Source organism: Vanellus vanellus (assembly GCF_965231255.1).
Source record: "Vanellus vanellus genome assembly, chromosome: 2".
Lineage (NCBI taxonomy): Eukaryota > Metazoa > Chordata > Aves > Charadriiformes > Charadriidae > Vanellus > Vanellus vanellus.
Window position 1 is genome coordinate 124535468 of NC_138906.1, and position 19073 is coordinate 124554540.

Sequence of the window (19073 nt, forward strand, 5' to 3'; positions counted from 1 at the left end):
GGCTTTTGATAGGTAGCAGCTACTCTGTTCTTCAAGGTGTCAAACCTGTCTTTCTTTGGCCAAATCTGAGCTGAAGCACACCAAGTAATCCAAAGAAATGCTCAATTTTCTAGAATTGTGTGGGCATCTAATAACTCTTCTTGTTAAAATGGGGAAAATAGGGCATATTTCAGGTGCTTCCACTCGAGTTTGGAGGACCAGCTTGTGGCACATGTTTTTGAAAGCATGACTCTAACATTTCAGGGGAATATGATTCCAGTTTTCAAGCTCCACTGTTAGAACCTGTTGCAAGTTGGTGGTAAAACTCCTCTTTTGGCCTCCCAAATAGTGGCCCTACCTACAGTACAAAACATTCCTAGTTCTATCATCTTGGCATTAATTATCCTAATCTCTTTTCTAATGTTCAAGCTGTTAATTTAACCACGTTGTCTAAACTTGCATTGGAAGTGGGGCTGGATTTGTTTCCTTGCATGTGCAGACAGAAAAGCTGAAGGTAACTTATCAAAATAAGTATAAGATAACAGAACTCTGGGTTGGCAGAAAAAAAAAAAAGGAAAGGAAAAAGAAAGAAGATATTTGTAAGCTATTTTCTCAAATTGCAGAATTCTTTGTATATCTGAAACTGGCTTTAAAAACAGGTGGAGCTGCAAGAAATCTGCCTTCCTGAATGTCTTCTCTAATAAACGTGAGGGTAATTTCTTAGCTCCATCTGTGGGGAACACTGATCTACGAGCGGGAATCATGAATGTCAGATTTGCGCATCTTATACTACTTTTTATGGACCATGAAAAATTGTTCCTGTTCAAATTGAATTTTCATACAAATATCAGTTTGCTCACAGACATTTTGTAAGCAGCAGTGAGCTAATTTAATCTCCTAATTGGCTGGCTAAGGGCTCCAATGCAATGCAGACAGAGTAACTTAATCTACAAGAAACTGGTAAAACTCCATAAAAATCCCGGTGAACAGGTGGTTGTCACAAGACTCATTACAAGAAATCTTGGCCACCTTAGTAGCAGCGGCAATGACTGTGTGGGGTGTAGAGTGACCTATTCCCTCCCTTCAGAAGGCAACGTTACCCCAACACAGCTGTCCTCCAACTACATAGGTGAATTCAGGTTTTAGTGCGGACAATTCAACAACTTAACCAAGCATTAATTTAGAAGATATTGTTGGCTTTTGAGGACTGGGACATCAGAGTTATAATTGGTACAACTGAGGAAATTAGTGCGTGAGAGTGCAAGAGGTCAGACTGGATGGATATAATGGTCTGCTCTGGCCTGAGATGGTGTGAACTGGGAGGAGTATGTTGTCTCTCCTCTGCGTGTTTGACAATAGAACAGTGTGTACATCTGTAGTCCTATATAAATAATGGCTGGTTCTAAGAATTAAACATAAAATATATGGAGTCTACACCTATACTACCATGTAAATAATGACTTGTATCAATAATTATACATAAAATATACATTCACATGGAACTGCCTGTTGTTGTATGATATACAGAACATATTTTCGGCCAGCAATATTGACAGAAAATGCATGAGGATAGGAAGAAGCTTTTAATGTTAAATGCCCTCTTATCATTCCCTTCTTTACCCTTTCTTCTTCCTCTGGCTGATAGCAAGGGCTCAGGGTCTGCCGTAACGGTCCGTGTCCTAGCAGAACTTTTTGAATGTGGGTTTTCGCTCCTTCTGTGCACTCCTCACTTGGCCGCCGTTCCATCTGACTTTGAAAGAAGCGAGTACAAATTAAAGAAAGAATGCAGCCCTAACGCCTACACCCAGAAGCTTTCAAAACAGAAGGCTGCTACACCTGTGGGGATAGAACAAGTGTATCAGTGTCTCGGGCTCTGCCCCGGCTCGTCCGCCTTTGTTAGCTGGAATGTGCCGATGAAACAATCAGGTGCAGTAGGCGCGTGGCAGCCTGCTTAAAAAACGATTCTTTGGAGACAGGGAGTGGGCTGTGAATCATGCATCCACATAATCTGATGATAACAATTTTAAATGTGGTGATTAGTGTATAATGGAAAGTATTGTGCTATTTGGTATGATTTGTCTGCCACTGCATTAACCAGTATTTAAAAGGTCCCATCTTCTATGCAAATCCTGATTCATTCTAGTGGCAAATGCGTAAGGTCACTTTAGGAGTGTTCGGGTACTTATGTCTTCCTCACTCACACAGCACATGCACGCATGTACATATACACTTACCTTTTGGATACCTGTACCAGCTTAAAATCGTGGACATGCTGCTGGGCAGCGCACAAAGCGGTATTCCTTGCTATGGAGTTTACAGGCTCAGTTGTGAACTCTAGGTACGGGCAAAACCGGCCTCCTAGCAGTACGAGTCCACCTAGCAGTGCGTAAGTGCTGTTGAGAATACCAACCCAGAAATCAAGACCCATCCAGCTGTTCATCTTAACGAATGTGGCCAGCAAGTTACAACTTCATAACTGGTCCTTCCTTTCAGGTACCTTCACCAGACTACACCTTCAAGTATACATCATCTCCCTGTGAATGCCGGGAGAGCATCAGTAACCATTGGTGCAGCTGAGGGACATCACGTTAAAACATTCAAAGTAAGAGTAGGTCTCTCTGGGGTTTGGTGGGAAAAATGGGAGGCAGCAAGGCTGCATTTTAATTGTGACAATGATTAAATAGCACTATAAAATAGTCTCACTTTGGGACTAGACATGTGTCGTGTTTGTTTTCCGTGAGATTTATTTTGGTGGTATCTTGTAGCATCAACTTTCCATTTCAGGTCTTAGCTCACTGGGCATTTATAATCCAAATAGATTCAGGGCAAATATCTGTTGACAGGGAAGAAAAACAAAGGAAGCAAACAAACTTAGAGAAGGAAAGCCATGGCAAAGCCAGGTGCCCTCATGGAGAAGTCCTCTGACAAGATGAATCATGATCTGTGAGAATTAATAACTGTAGACAGCATTGGATTGGTAAGTTTTTCCTTTTCTTAATCACTGAACCTCTGCACGTCCTTGCCATGAATACATAACAAATAGGATCAGGAAGTGAATTAATAGATCACTTGCTTCTATTTACTCACATAAAGGAGTCCAAAAAGAATAGCTATTTTTCACATAGCTTTAATGCCAGACCTACTTCTTGCTTTGGCCAAATTATCCATCATGTATGACATGCATAGGAAACCTGAAAGTTACATTATTTTTGTTATAATGAAAAGAAATAGAATACACAAATGCAATTTATGCTACCAAACAAATTTCATCTCAGTTTTAACTCTGGCCAAGGCAAGCTCAGGTGGAAGATCTTCATCCAGCATTGGCGTCCCGCTTCTCTTAGACTGATTGATGTGGCTAAAAAGTTGTCTCCATAATGAGGCTTTAGATAGCCCACTGAACTGGCTGGCTGGGTGCTCATATGAATCTCATTAAAACTGTAATCAGGTTTGAAATGCCAATGGCCAACTCTTATACAAGTCACTTGGATTGGAGACAGAAATGTTACTTTCCTGGAAGCATTTGCAATGAATCAAACCTTCAGTGTACACACACACACATCCCAAAAAAAAAAAAAAAAAAAGACGAGAAAAAAGTGAGAGACTGTAAAAAGGGCAGCTGTTGCTGGCAATGGAAAAGCCTCCTAGGCTCCACCTGCCTTGCTCGTGCCAGTATCTTCGAGTACCACCCCCCCTGACATGCTGAATACACATTACTGTCAAACCTGAGTATTAGGTGGATAGATATGCAAGCCCACACTAGCAGCCAGCACATTTAGGGGAAGTGTCAACAATTTTCTGCAAACATTGTACGTGGTATCTTGCTGGGAGTTTGCTCAGGAGCACAAGGACAGTGTGAAGTAATGTGCTCTTATTTTACAAGCTGCAAGTTGAGTGCCAATCAACTGCACTGCCCGGCAATGGAAAAAGTGATATAGATGGGGGATCTCTGACAGCTAAGGATCAGACTCCCGAGTCTGATGCCAGACAATAATAAATGTACATGTTGAGAAATCTCCCTGGATAACCGAGGTTACACTCTGACCTAAATGATAGAACAGCAAGAGAATAAATTCTTCCGCACACTAATCTCTAAATCCCCAGACCTCGTTGCACTATAATAAACCTGACTTGGTAATACCAACATTGCTTGAGATCCTGTTACCTATTGAACGTGAGGCTGCAGTTACACAAACACTTCAAGTGAGCAGAGGACAGTCCTGCTGCTGGAAGAAGTGATCCTGCAACCCCTTGGCAGCACCCCAGAGCATGGCACTCCTGTTTTTGAAGGAACCCTGCAAGCAGCAGCCAGGACCATTTAACATGGCTCGGTTCTGCTTTGTTCACTGGGCTGTGAGCTGCGGGCATGGGAGGGTGAAGGTTATGTGTCAGGAGATGCATCTGACTCGAAACTTTGCCAGTGAGGGCTTGTGAGTGGAACAGAACATGAAGCGTAGTGTTGTGGAGCGAGGTGGGAGTTAACCCCGGTTCGGGACCCAGAGAGGTAGGGTGGGGCAAAATTGTGATGGGCTTTGAAGATAAGGCCAAGAAATTTGTGCTGGATACGGTGAAAAAGGGGAAGGGCTTACTCCGTAGGTAGCACATAGCCACAAGTAGGAAAGAAGAGGTTAGCAGCAGTATTTTGAATTATCTTGAGGAGGGCCCTTTTACGACTGTCGATAGCAGAGCAGAGCGGATTACAAAAAATCTGACACAAGCCGTCCAAGGCTTGGACAAGAGCTCTGCCCTTAGAGTCGGGCCTGGAAATCCTTGTCAGTTATGCTTAGCAGGCATTGTAAACATGCAAGGATAGACTTGTTTCTTAGCCTGGGGAGCTTAAACAGATACACAAAAACCCTAACAGCTTTTAAGTGTGGCTCTCCTGTTTGTACTAATCACTGCAGCCCACTCTCACTGTTTCAAACCTAATAAAATGAGGAAATGAAAATGAAAACTAGCTCTGGTCTATGACTATCTTATCTCCTTGTCGACTACAAGGGTAATCTGGCATTTTAAAACAATAGCTACTTGCTTACAAAGCCCCTTTTAATTAATGGAACTGGAGAATCTCTCTCAGAGAGCAGATGTTAACCCCTTCGAAGTAATGTGAGTAAATGGGGCTGCTCATGATGATGCACAGCTCTCACAGTTGGACAGAACCATATATGCTAAATACTAGCGTTCAGTTAAGCCAGAAGTATGGAAAGAAACCCACATCTGTTTCAAACTCGTCTCTGACCACTCTGCTTCTTTGTTGTCCTCTGGGCCAGAAAATCATCCATAGAACAGAGGCAATTTTTTCATTTAATAACTGTGGTACTACTAATAATACTTCCCTTCTATTATTTAAAACAGCTATCACAAGGGAAATCAAGATGATATTGTTTTTCCGTTTAGAAGCAATGGATTTTAGTTCCATTAAAAGACTTGAGAAAATCACAGTCCTCTCCCTACACATATTCCAATGAAAACGAGGCATTATGTTGCAGTCCTAATGCATTGTTTTGATGAAGCCACAGAAATGCCACTAGCAACCTATGTAAAAACTTACATACACCTTTTTGCATAAAATTTTCTCAGACATAAGAGTTTTCCAATATTTGTAGCAGTATACAGGGAGTATAATAAGTTAATAGTGTCTAGTATGCTATAGAGAAATATATTTCTATTGAGTCAACTTATTTTTGTATATTAAAACCTCCATTAAATTTTGTACTACTACCAAATCATGCCAACTATCACCAAAGGGTATGCAAGCTAAGGTGAGAAAATGAATTCTTTGTTTGTGCTGGGGTAACTGGAATGGAGAGATCTTATTGAGAAACCTTGTAATAAACAAGCTTGAATAGAGGCAATGCAGTTGAGATGTACAGCAAGAAAATTCTCAGTAAAATCAGACCTTAGGGAAAAGTTTGAATAATAAACCAAACTTTGCGAGCTCTGTGGGAGATGGGGTGAGGAGGACAAATATGTCTACACATTGTACCGTGTAATGCCTAATTTGTACAGACCTGGCCCCTAGAGTGAAGCCTGGACCCACCAAGTTAGTTGCTGAGGCTTCAGATGGGAGATCAAAATTCCTGGTGATGGACAGGGTGCAGCTCTTTCACAGTGTCCCAACAGGGAATACTGAAACCATGATCTCTCTGCCTGGAGATTAAATGCCTAGGTCAATGCATCTCCATCACCTTGAAACCATCAGCTTCTTGGGTGATTAGTTTTCCCATTGCAGAGGGTTTTGACATGAACACATGGTGCCCTTTCCAAAGAACTATGCAGGGCTTACCCTTTTCTATTTCAAATGTGGTTCTCAGTGTTGGTCCCCTCTTCTGCATTTTTGCATGTTTTACATTAAACAGTCATTTAATAAGAAAAAGAAAAAGGAATAACTCTAAGACTAGAGTCTGTGAGTCAGGAAGGATTTCTAGATACCATCAAGGTGCCTTCATTAATAGATTTATAGGCTTAATTTTCAACTGGCTTCTTTGTCTTACTGTGTTATGTGGCTTTACATATAGCTGGTCATCTCCAACAAGGGAAAGGAAGACACCACTTGGCAGAGCTTGGGTTAATAAGACCTCGTCTTGTGAAGTCCGCGTAAGGGAGCTCCCCTGACCTGGGTGGATTCAAATCTGTGCAGGATGACTGCTAGGCTGAGCGCTCAGATGACTAACCTAGTATCTAAAAAAATGAGTGCTGTCAGTTCCCGAGTCACGGTGCGTGCCTAATGCCTTTGCGAGTCTCTCAGGCTCTCGGGATGTAGTGGTGGCTGTTATTCCTGGAGGCATGGGGGACCCCAGCACACTGTAGGCTCTGGCGCTGCCCCACCAGAGCCGAGGGGCAGCCAAACAGCTCCAGGCACTGGCCCTGCCCCAGAGCTCTGCATGGTTTCTGCCCCAGCCCCAGCTGTGTGGGCTGCATCAGGGCTAGATGCCTGGCTCCTCTGTCCTGAACGCAGGCTGGCACCTCAGGTGCCTGCAGTGGGAAGTGGGAGGTGCCTAAATAATCCTGGTATCCTGGTTTGCGTGGATACTAAGTGTGGATCCCAGGGTTAGACAGAGGTGTCATGTCTTGTTGTAAGTGTTTAAACCAGGTTTCCCTCCTTCCCTTCATCCTGCCTTCCTAACTTCCTACCTCCTTCCCTTCCTTTCTCTCCCTTTCCCTCCCTCCCTCTCTCCCTCCCTCCCTCTCTCCACCCCTCCCTCCCTTCCTTCCTCCCTTCCTTCCTCCCTTCCTTCCTCCCTCCCTTCCTTCCTTCCTTCCTTCCTTCCTTCCTTCCTTCCTTCCTTCCTTCCTTCCTTCCTTCCTTCCTTCCTCTCTCCCTTCTTTCCTTCCTCTCTCTCTCCCTTCTTTCCTTCCTCTCTCTCTCCCTCTCCCGCCCTTCCTTCCTGTCTCTCTCCCTTCCTCCCTTCTTCTCTCTGTCTGTCTCGTTCTCTCTTTTTCTCCCCTTATTTCATTTTCTCTTTCTTGTTTGCTTTCTTGATCTCTTGCTCCTAGCCCCTTTTGCCTGGATAAAGAATATGAAATTAATTTCCAAAGGAAAACAGACACCTGGTGGGCAGATCAGTGCTGTCCATGACAGGTTAAAAGAAATAGCCTGGGTGAACAGGTATTGGTTAGATTCTCTGTTTTCCAGATTTAGCCAACGGTAACACGTTAGGGTAGCTCAACCTTTCTGGAGATGGCCACAGTTCTGAGTTATAATCATAGAATCATCTAGATTGGAAGGGACCTTTAAGATCACTGAGTTCAACCATCAACCTAACACTGTCAAGTCCACCACTAAACCATGTCTCTAAACACCACGTCTACCTGTCTTTTAAATACCTCCAGGGATGGTAATTCAACCACTTCCCTGGGCAGCCTGTTCCAATATTTGATAACCCTTTCTGTGAAGAAATCTGTGAAGCTGATCATCTTGCCCTGAATTCCCTCTCCCCCACTGCATCAGGTCCATAGCAAGGTGGTGGCTGGGGTGCACTTGGAGGCAGCTGCAGACCCACAGTCCTGCCCCCTTTCCCCCTCTGGGGGTGGTAGAGCTGCTCCTCTGGAGGAAAAGTGGCAGGTCAGATGGAAGGGACCAAAGGCTGGGGGACCTCAGGGTGCTGTTTGAACCACCTGCTGGCAAACACCCTTATCAGAAATAAAATAAATTAAACTGCTTTCTTGTCTTTTGAGTCCAAGCATGCTGTTTTGAACAATAAAATGTAAGAAAACTACTCGTGCTGTTCTTTTTTAACAGTTTAGCTGCTTCAATAGAGACGTTATTTACAGGTGACTATGCAACCCAAAGCCCCATGGAGGAACTGCAGAGTTGCACATGTGTAACTGAAGACAGACTTATAGCCCACTAAAAAGGAATACAAAATTAAAATACATTCTCCTCTCCCCTCATGCCAAGCCATTGTTACAGCAGTGTGACAGTAACAGTCAGGAGGGGCACTCTTGAATCACTTAATGCTGGTATATGACTACACTGTATGGTATTTCTTTTGTTGGGCATGCTATGTTTGAATGCCATATTTTCCTCTTCAAATGCTTTTATGACTTTTTTTTCTCTTTTCTTTTTGTTTTGGTTATTTTCCTCTGGGCTTTTATACCCTACCCCAGCTCCACCACACCAAAGAAAAAAAAGACAGAAAGAAAGAAAAACCCAAAGCCCCGCAAGTTGCAAACACTGCGAACACTAAATGTAAAATTTCATTACACAGGGTCACAAGCAGAGCCATTTGTTTTGCTTATCTTTATATTCATTCCACATATGTATTGTCCTAAGTTTTGATTTCTTTCACACAAAACTGTTTGCTCAAAGAAACAAGCTGTTCAATGTGTTGTGTTCTAGTGAGAGCTGTCTAATTTTGGGTTTGCCGTTTTGCTGATTTAGTGCCCTTAGGAAGTATGATACATATCCATTAATGCATCATCTGTAAAAACTTGTGGATGTACATCCTAGCCTTTCATTAACGTTAATGGTGCCCAACCCCTGAATGTACACTATGTCTCAGCACTACACAAGTTAACTGAGTTCATGCCATAAACATTTTGTTCTCATTTCTGTAGCACAGGCTGGCTTTCTTGGGGGACAGAAGTGGAGCATGGAAGTACAGATCTGCAACCTCACTGTGCACCTGGGAAGTTATTTCCAGCTCTTAAGCTAAGTAGTTTTCTGCGGATGCAGTCATCTGCTGTTCTGTGAAGAAAAAATGCAATATCATTTGCTCCCTTTCCAAGCAGCTCCTTGCAATTGTGTTAAATTAGCTGGTAGCAAGCTTATTAGGCATGTTATTTTATTTACAATGCTACAGTAATGAGATGAATGCTTAGCATCTTCTGCAGAGCGCTGCTTGTACGAGGGCAGGATTACATTCCAAACTGAAATAGTATATCTAAATTATATGTGGAGATTGCACTATGAAATCCCTGGAGTGTGGAAACCTTGAGAAGTTTTGAGTCGCATGATACATTGAGACCATTGAAATCTGTAGCTATCTTGTTGTTTTTTTTTTTTTTTTCTTAAAAAAACCCAACCCACCAAAATGTTTGTTATCAGGCTCATAGAATCTCCCCTGGGATTCAGCCAAAAATCAACTCCGGTGGCAGTTCGGCACAGACGTAACCAACTGCAGTATCCCCTATTATAGTGTGGAAGAATCTGATGCCACCATACCACTGAGAGCTTTTTTGGCACATCGCTTGGTTGTGTAATTCAGAACTTTGGCACAGGGTTTCTTTAATAAAATACTGATTCTGCAGGGGCAAGATAACTTCCTCGCCTTGGTTAACATTGGCCCGATGAGAAATTGGAATACATTTTTCCTAATCCTCCTTCATCTCTGCAGAAATCACTTTTTGATTGAGGTCAAACTTTTGCTTTGGCAAGTCAGGCAGGCTCTCATTAGGCTCTGATTGCATGCATATGATTGTCCAAATGCACAGTAGGCGAAGGGTCAAGGATACAAAGGCTGCTGTTGTTTTTTCTTCTTTTCCCCAATGCACCCAGCATGTGGAAAATATTTATCAACCTTCGGTCTGTGTCCCTGAAGCTTCACTCTTGGTGTGCCTTTTTAGTGTCCCCCAGGGAATCCTGTTAAACTTGGATCTACACATCCACGATGTGACTACTGTTATTTTTAAAATTAAATGGGTGGCAGGATGACAGTGGCTCAGAAAAGTTAAATCTCTTTGTACTCCAACATGTTTATGTTATGGGGTAGCCACAGCACATGTGAATATCTGAAACACATTTAATTGCTGCAAATAGGAATGCTCTTTAGACGCAGGCTCTTGTTACTGAGGAGCTAAGGTGTTGACAGTCCCAGTAGGTATTTTGGGACTGAAGCCTCTGTACTGAGGGTAAGGAAAGAAAAGAAGACTCTGTGTTAGTATGTGGGTCCGTGGCATCCACTTTGTTACATGAACATCAATGGTTGTAACTTACTAAATATGTGACGAAGCCGCAGATGAAACTGTAAAAGCCAACTAGGTGTGTTTGGCTTGGCTTGGCCTGGTCCCATGAGCTGCTGGGAGGAGAAAGAGCTTCCAGATGGGAACAAGTGATGGATATATTTCTCTGTCTGAGAAATTTTAAATTCTGCAGGTACAGATGCACGCTATACAAGGTGTTCACATCAAATACGTTAAGAAATACAATCCTCACCTTTCTCTAACTAGGCCTGATGAAATAGCTACATTTTAACTTATTCAATATAAGTGTAATTGTTACCAGATAAGCTTTGTCTGTTTAGATGATGTCTGCTCATTTTCCAAATGGCACTGGTTCTTTTTATACTATTTTTTGCTTCTATTTTTTGCGGAGGGGATATAATACACTTCAGAGCAGTGCTCTGGAGAACTGACAAACTCAATACAGCGCATAGCTGGCAGGAAAACAAAAGCCCTTCTAGGTGCCAGTGAAAAAAAGAATAATTACAGCAATGCTGCTTCTGTTTTGGGGGTCTATTTTAGGCATTGTATTAAAAGGAGAGGAGAACTTTTTATGACCATAAATATGAGTATTTCAAAGCGAACAGAAATACTTCAAATGCACTTTTTTGGGGTCTGTGTTCCCCTAACAGTCCCTGAAAATTGTCGTTTAAGAAGAGGACTCCAAAGGGAAATCTAAACCACAGTTTTTCCATAAAGGAAATATCTATTCCGGCTGGCTATTCTGTTACTGCTGCCATTTTTCTTTTTCTTTCTTCTTTCTTTTCCTCCTTGTTTTATACTTTTAATGGAATTTAGCAGGTTCTTATTTTATCTTAAAGCCTCAAGATATTGGCAACAGTAATCATTATGCATTTCCCACTTAGAAGGGCATTTTTAATTCCTATTTGTTGTATGAATTCCTGTCCCGTTTTCCTTTACAGGTCTTTTACTTGTGTGTACTCAAACTTTTGAGTCATGCAAATTCCCTGTTCCTTTATTTAAGTTGAAGACTCCGGTAGCAACTCACTGATAGAGTAATCCCAGTGTTGCTGTACTGGCAGCCAAGACATTCTATAACTTCAAGTGGAAATACAGCCCTGCAGATTCTCTCCATGATTTCTTTACACAAAATGATTTTGAGGCAAATTATAGTAATAAAACCCCACACATTTTCAGGGAGTTGGTCCTGACTTAGCACATGGAATACAAGTTGTCATACATGTGGGGGGGAACGAAATCTTAGTAGCATGAGACTAATGGCAATACAGTTCTGCAATTTGTAATTATGCACTCAGTGTTGCTCTAATGTGCAGGCTTGCATCAAATAAATAAATAGGTTCTGTTTTTTTCACTAATTTAAGCTAATTCGAAAGACAAAATAAGATGATCTGCAGCCCAAATTTTACTCCCAGAAGGAAAACGTATGTTGCTTCAATGAAGTTCGGTTTGTTAAAGCATCACTTTGATTTGCAGCTAGGAATCCTTGAGTGTCTTTAACTTTGGCAGCTATTGACAGTGGAGAGCACTCAAGGTGACAACCTCCTTTATAATGACATGAAGGGTTTGAATGCAGCTACAAAGCATAAACTGCCATAAAATTGAAGCCAAAGCTCTTTAGCCGGCTCTTGACACTGCGAGGGTTTGTAATGCACGCTAACTAGAGGGTTACACGCTCCAAGGCGGCTCATCCAAGTATGTGGGACCACAGCAGCCCGAGTCTGAGATTGGTCCCAGCTTACGTGTCAGCTGCCCTCTTAGTTGGCGTATCAGGACCCAAAGTGAACAGCCCAAGTTTTAGCGTCTGAGTTAAGAGCCAAGGCTCCGCAGCTGGGGGCTTTAGCAACATATACCCAGGGTGGATTGACAAAAGCAGAGGATTTGTAACATATGCTTATGAGTGGTTACCCTGAGAACCTTCCAAAAAGTCCACCTTTAGAAAAAAGCATGTAAATACCCATGTAGAGGACTTTTAGGTGATTATTAATTTCATATAAAATCATTTCTTAATAACGTAAAACCTTCCCCCCCCCCTCCAATACAGATTCAGCAAAACAGCTATGCTCATACCTAGCACTAAGTATAGTGTTACTTGATGGACAATGTGAATGGGCTTGAATATGCCTTTTGGTGGTCATTAAAGGATTTCTTTTAATCAGAGCCTTTAACTGAGTGAGATTATCAAGACGGATTATGTTAGAAATCTTTGCTTTTGAATGCTATAGGAAAAATGTGTATAAAAAATCACAAGTACCTGACACAAACAGCTAAATCCATGCTCATATATGTTTCATCCCTCCCTCCCTTTTTTAAAATCATAAACAAGAACCTACAATTGTGAAATTGATAAGCTATGCGCTATATTTCTATTTGGTAGACTAGAAAATAAAATAAGCACTATGGTGGGTTTAACCAGTATAGGAAATAATGTCATTTTTTCCACAGAATACCTGCTTTTAAAATCTAATTTCTCAGTCTACATGTGTGGAAATGCAAGTTCGCAGGTACTTTAGCCATGGTTCATTTCTACAGACCTACTTTTTTAATGAAATCTGAATACTTCGTCCTTGAACTCATTTGTTTATTTCCACTGGATGTTATATTATGATTTATGAGATTGGTTCTACTCAAATGGGATTTTGCACCTTCTTTTGGGAAACTAGCAGACTCCACTTCAGAGAAATCTTAGTAATTCAAGCCAAATACCCATTGCTTAATACGCATTGCTTTTATATTCTCTTGGGTCACCTGGACTAAAGGAGGTAAATTCCTAAAAACACTGCCCATCAGATGGCTTCTCTTGAGGAAATATTTGTGGAATTGTATGAATCGTATCAATGCCATGTCTTGCTTTTGTGAAGACACTACCTAAAATAGATAGACAGAGAGATGCTCTCCACCTACGTATTCCAAAATGCATGCACAGAAACAGGAAGAACGCCTCTCTTTTTCTGTGTATGACCACAGTTTGTTGTTCTTCTTCTGTTGTACTCCTTTTGCTGTCTACTATTGAGCTGATTTATCTGTAAACGTGGTGGAACAAGAGCAAATAGTTTTCTGACTGATTTGTTGATCAGCTGCTTCTGAGAGTTCTGTCTCACATTCCCTTTCTAGATGCTGTGGTGATGAGTCTGAGAAAAGTAACTCTCCATCTTGATATTTCTCCTTGGTTGATCCTTCCTTTCTTTGGGATCCTTGAATACAGACTTGTTTTAGACCTGACTTTTTCTTTCAGTGCCAGGTATCTTCTGTTGTCCTTCACGTAATGATTAAGCCATCCAACTGAAATCGGACTTATGGCACTATTCATAGCAAATTAACCTTTCTTGAGGTTAATGAAAGATGCATAACTTTCCATCCTGGAACTTTTTCTCTCTGTGTGGATCTCTTCCTTTCTGTGTTACATTTGAGTGTGGCTTTGTTGAAACACTGCCACAATTCTGGCAGTTCTGGATTACTCCATCCGCAACTGGATGCAACTTTCCCTGGTTTCAAGCTTAACATATGACGTAAACACAGTCTGTACCTACATCACGATGCAAGTCTTGAACAACTGATCTGTTCTCATGCGGTTAACACCTTTAAAAGCGGTCAAAAATATTTGGAGAGAGCAGAGGAAACAGAAGACCACTGAGCTTCTGCTCTATATACTTGTCTAACTTGAAGAAGAGTTCAATAAATGTCCTAAAGAACAATGACATTGTTAAATGCAATGAATTCTTTTTATTGAACGGACATAAGTTCCGCTGTACATTTGTTCAGACTCAACAAATTCCACTTTATACACAATTAGAGAATAATCAGTAGTTTGGGCACTACAAATATTTCAAGTTTTTATGGAATATACATGTATTTCCTAAGAATAATGGTATTTTCTAACAATTTGCATTTTTCCAGGAGTGGATAGCAAGGACTTTGTTTCTTTGCCTTGGAACTAATTATCTATGCCAAGCAGCAACATGACTATTTCTTCTCCAGAGCAGACTACATTTGGGCTATCCTATTATTCTGCTGCTGTTTTCTGGTTTTGGTTGTTGTTTTTTTTTTTTTTTTTCAGTTTCTCTTTCTATTTGTCTGAGGGGATATCTGTCTCCTGAAAGAGGCACTCTGTACAAGGTGAATAGCTGATTTTTGGGTGAAAAATAAGGTTTTATTTCTGTGCACCCCAGATACTAGTGTGCAATATGCATATCTGCCTGTGTGTGCATGCATATGTGTCAGAGTGTGTACAGACACACACACACAGGCACACGTGCACACACATGTGTACTCTGTAACCTGAGTATCCTGGTTTGAGTCTCAGTCCCGCTTACTGTTTGGGGATTTTTTTTTTGTTTTACTTTTTTGGCAAATATATAGCATTTAGCTCTGCGATGACTGAAGTAGAGTTCAGACTGGAAGAAGTGAGACTTACAGTGAGAATCTACAGGAAATGTGTCACCTATAGTCACCTAGGAATCTGGTAACTGCCACACGTATACACAGGCTAAACCTCACCTCTGCAGGGATTCGCTGACCCTTTCTGTGGTAGCACTAAAAATAAATCCTCAGGATTTTTTCAAACTATGTGTTTGAGAAAGCTTGGGCTTGATTTAAAGAGTGAGTTTAGAATTTCTGAGCAGCAACCGTAGTGTGACAGAAAAATTATGTCCCAAATATAAAGGTATCCAGACTTCAGCAGGCAGCAGACCACCTATGTGGAAGACTTGAGATTCCTCCAGAGCCACTAGTTGAATTTTCTGTGTGTGTGCCAAGGGAAAAACACTGAAAGGGTATTTTCTATAACTAGCACATTAGGGTCTTCTGCTCACCGCCCAACGTGAAGGAATGATGCCCAGCAAACAAGAATAATTGCATATCCTTGTGATGCTCAGGAAAATGCTATTTAGCAGCAGTTTACCACCAGAAATGCTCCTCTGTGAATGGTTATGAAGTCGTGCACAGTGTAACACTGTATGATATTCTCCCAGCACTTGTACTTGTAATGTACTTCAGCCAGGTCTCTAAAACAGCAAGTGATTTTTTTTCCACTTCTCTGTTTGTATTTTTCTATTTGTGTTCCAACTGCATTATTGGTGCATGCAGAAGGCATCTCTAAAGGCAAAACAGTAGGCTGTGATCTCCAAGTGTCTGGTACACTTGCAGAATTTGAAACACATGTTTTGAGCTTTAACATTAACAGAAATGAAAGCATAACTTTTTGCGTATATTAAACATTCCCCCAGAGTCCAAAATATGTGTTACAGTCTATGCCAACTCACCTGAGGGCACAGGGTTCCACAGGTCTTTGGAACCTGCTTACTTTTGATAAAAAGCTGTGTGTACCCCTTCACTGTTCAGTGTGTGGATGTTACAACAGTATCTTGACCATCATGATATAATTTATGTTAGGATGAAACATCTGTAATGTTTTGTAATGATATTAATCTACAAAAGAAAGACAATTTTATGTATACATCTGAAATACAGACTATATGCAACAGCCAATAAACTTGGCTGATATTATTAAAAAGCAAAAAGTGTGCATTATGCTAGATTTCATCTTATTTGATATTTACAAATCACATACCTTCAAATTATTTTAGTTTGAATTGATCCAATTAAAATAGGAACCAATGTGGAACCTAAGCCTTTTCTCTGAAACAAAATTAATATTTATTAGGTTCAAAAAAAGTTTGAACCACACATCTTCCTCACCCCAGGCATACACTTTTCCACTGCCTTTGAGCAGTGCACCAACTTTTCCCTCCTTTGGGGGATGTCCAATGGGCTTTCCTATGTTTCTTCCTCACTGAAAACTTCTGTAGGTTTTTCCAGCTGACCGGAAAGTTTCTGCTGTTCTCCTCTCATCACCCCCTTCAATGACCCCTTTGCCTTTGGAGAACCTCATAGCTGATAGATCCATTAGGATAACTACTGAATGCATGTTCTTCCCTTACCCCCATCTACAGGTAATGGGCTCTTTGCTTTCTCTGATCAACCGCATACTATAACGCCCTGTCTACATTAATTGGGAAATCCTTGACAATACATGAAAGCAACTTTGAAGGAAGGACTGAGTCAGGGGAGCGGTGGGCAGGAGGAAGCATGTCATGTTTTAAAAATCCTAGTGAAGTCCTCAGATGGATGACACGAAAGGCAAGAGTAAAACGAATCGAGGAATATCATACTAACACTTCTTAGAAGCTAATAGGTCCGAGATCTCCAAAGTTAAATTTTTCAAGTATGGGTGATGCAACTCGATATTGTGCAGTTATTTACATTAGCATGGTGGAGATATGTAGTGTTCCCAGCCTGATGTGGCACAAGAGGAATGGCACCTGTAACCTAAGCAAAGGGCATTCCCAACACAACAGTCTTCATAGGACTGTAGGATTTTTGTCACCTATCAGCATATATTTTCTTTGACTGGCATCTAGTCACAGATTTTTAAAATGTACTGTACACAATTTCAGATGAAGTTTTTTATTTTTCTTTTTTGAGTAAATATGTCATTGATAGAGTGAAAACAGGACTGAATAAAGATGAAACCATGATCCTGTGTACAATACACAGAGTCTCTGTGTATGTGCATATACATGCACACACAGTGTTGCAGCAGTTCTCAGAAACTAACTTTTAATGGTAACCACTGGGTAATGTATCCATGTACCCTACCGACCACAGCTGAGGTTCTCACCAAGAAGCTCCTTCCTTGGTCTAGGAGGTGGGGTTTGGAAAGGTGATATAAAGCTGACTTTGTTTCCTGTGGTGACTGTTTGCTAGGCCAGTTCCCCAATTTAAGTTAGAAGACCACAAGTAAACAGTGGCATAGTGTACTTGACAGACACTGGGTGCTAGGAATGAAATAGGAATACCTGCCTCGCATCCCCATCAAAGCTTTTTCCAGCCATCCTCCATATCCACAGCCCCATGTGCGGGTCCCCTTCAGCCCATGGGCCTCGGAGTGTTTGTATGGCCTCCACATCCAGACATACATCTTTGAGAAGTGGGTTGCATTTTGCTGCTGTTTACAGCTGTAACGTTGACTGCATGGAATACAACATAGGAGGTTCACATACAACATAGGAGGTTCACAGTTACCAATACACCATCTAACCTCTCCTTATGTGTCTTCTTAATAGAAAAGCAACCCATAATCTTTAATGAGTGTTTTCTCATGAGTTCTATGTTTTCTCTATGAGTGAGATAGGGAAGTATGGACAAGGAAGAGAGCAATCAGTTAACATTAGCTATCTCAAAGTTAGCTATCAAGTCTGAACTATCCATCTAGGCTTACTCTTTGGGCAGGATAAAGGGAGAAAGATACATGGAGTAACTCTGAAGACAACTAGAGTAACTCTGAAGATAAGGTGGATCACCACCTGATTGCATCTATAGGAAGCCTGGGTGTCTAGTGTGGCACCTACCTTTTAGATTGTTAAAGCAAGAGGAATTAATTTTCAAGCAGTCTAATATGGTACCTTAGAAAGTGCATGAAATTAGGCTAGGCTTCCCAATACAAAGGGGAGAGTCGTAACTCAGGCCATCTTAAGGGCTGCTCTGTGCCAGTGATACAGCACAAACCAGCTGCACAACAGCACTATCTGGTATCAGTATCTACCTCAGATTTTGCACATAGAAATTATGTACACACACAGACACAGATGCACATATACTTTTGGGGCACAAAGGGAAAAGGATCTTAACTCTTGGCAGTTTCCAAGACGTGATGATTGGACAGAAAAGATATTAAAAAACAGAGAGGACTTAAAAAAACCTCTCTCCTAGTCATGGTCAGAGGGGAATTTCATTTGTCAGTAATTCATTCTGAATTGTTGATCTATTCAGACCTTGTTCTGGTGCCCTGCTCTCTAACTCCAGCACGCAGGATTAATATCCTCACTAACTCTTATGCATTTGGCAATATGCTCTTGCCCAATTTTTACTGCCCCCCTAAGGAAATAAGAGCACTGTGTATTCTAGGAAAAAAACACACTTTAAAAATATTCATATTTCCATGGTTGTGTGTGTCTGTTGTGTAAGTTTTCCTTGGTGGCAGTGAACAAAGTGCTCTTCTGTGGAGCAGGCTCTCCTGTCTCCTCCAGCAGACTCAGTGTCTGTACAGGGAATTCCTGTTCCTGGCCCAAACCCACAGGCCCTCGGCACTGGAGGACAAGGTCGGCCATCTCACACTCTCTCTTTCTCTCGGCCTGATAGCTGATCTGCGTGCTGGAGAAAAGGGCTCTGAAAGACAAAATGAGGGGGGCTGAGGAGAAGGAAAGAGAGAGCATGTGTATGCACTTCCAACTTGTCCTGGGAACTTCAGCAAACTTTTCCTCCCTAAAGCAAGTTTGTTGAACTTTTGCAGAATTCCTGATGGTCTCTGATTTACTCTGCTCTTGATTTAAATGAATTAGCAGTACCTGGCTGTGGTGTTTTACCAGCGCTGTGACAGCACCATCCAAGCCTCATTTCACACCTTCCGTCTTCAATCCTGCCCATGAGGGCGTTTTTTTTCCCTTGCAGTGGCAGTGACTGAGAAACAGCATCCACTGCTAAGCAAAAGGCTGCCTACAGAGAGCTTCCTCTGTTTAGACTTTAGTCAAAGGACCCACGGAGCATACTTAGTGGCTACATATGGTCAGGAAGGTATGCATATTTTTTAAAAGTTGTGCACTTTCAAGACAGGT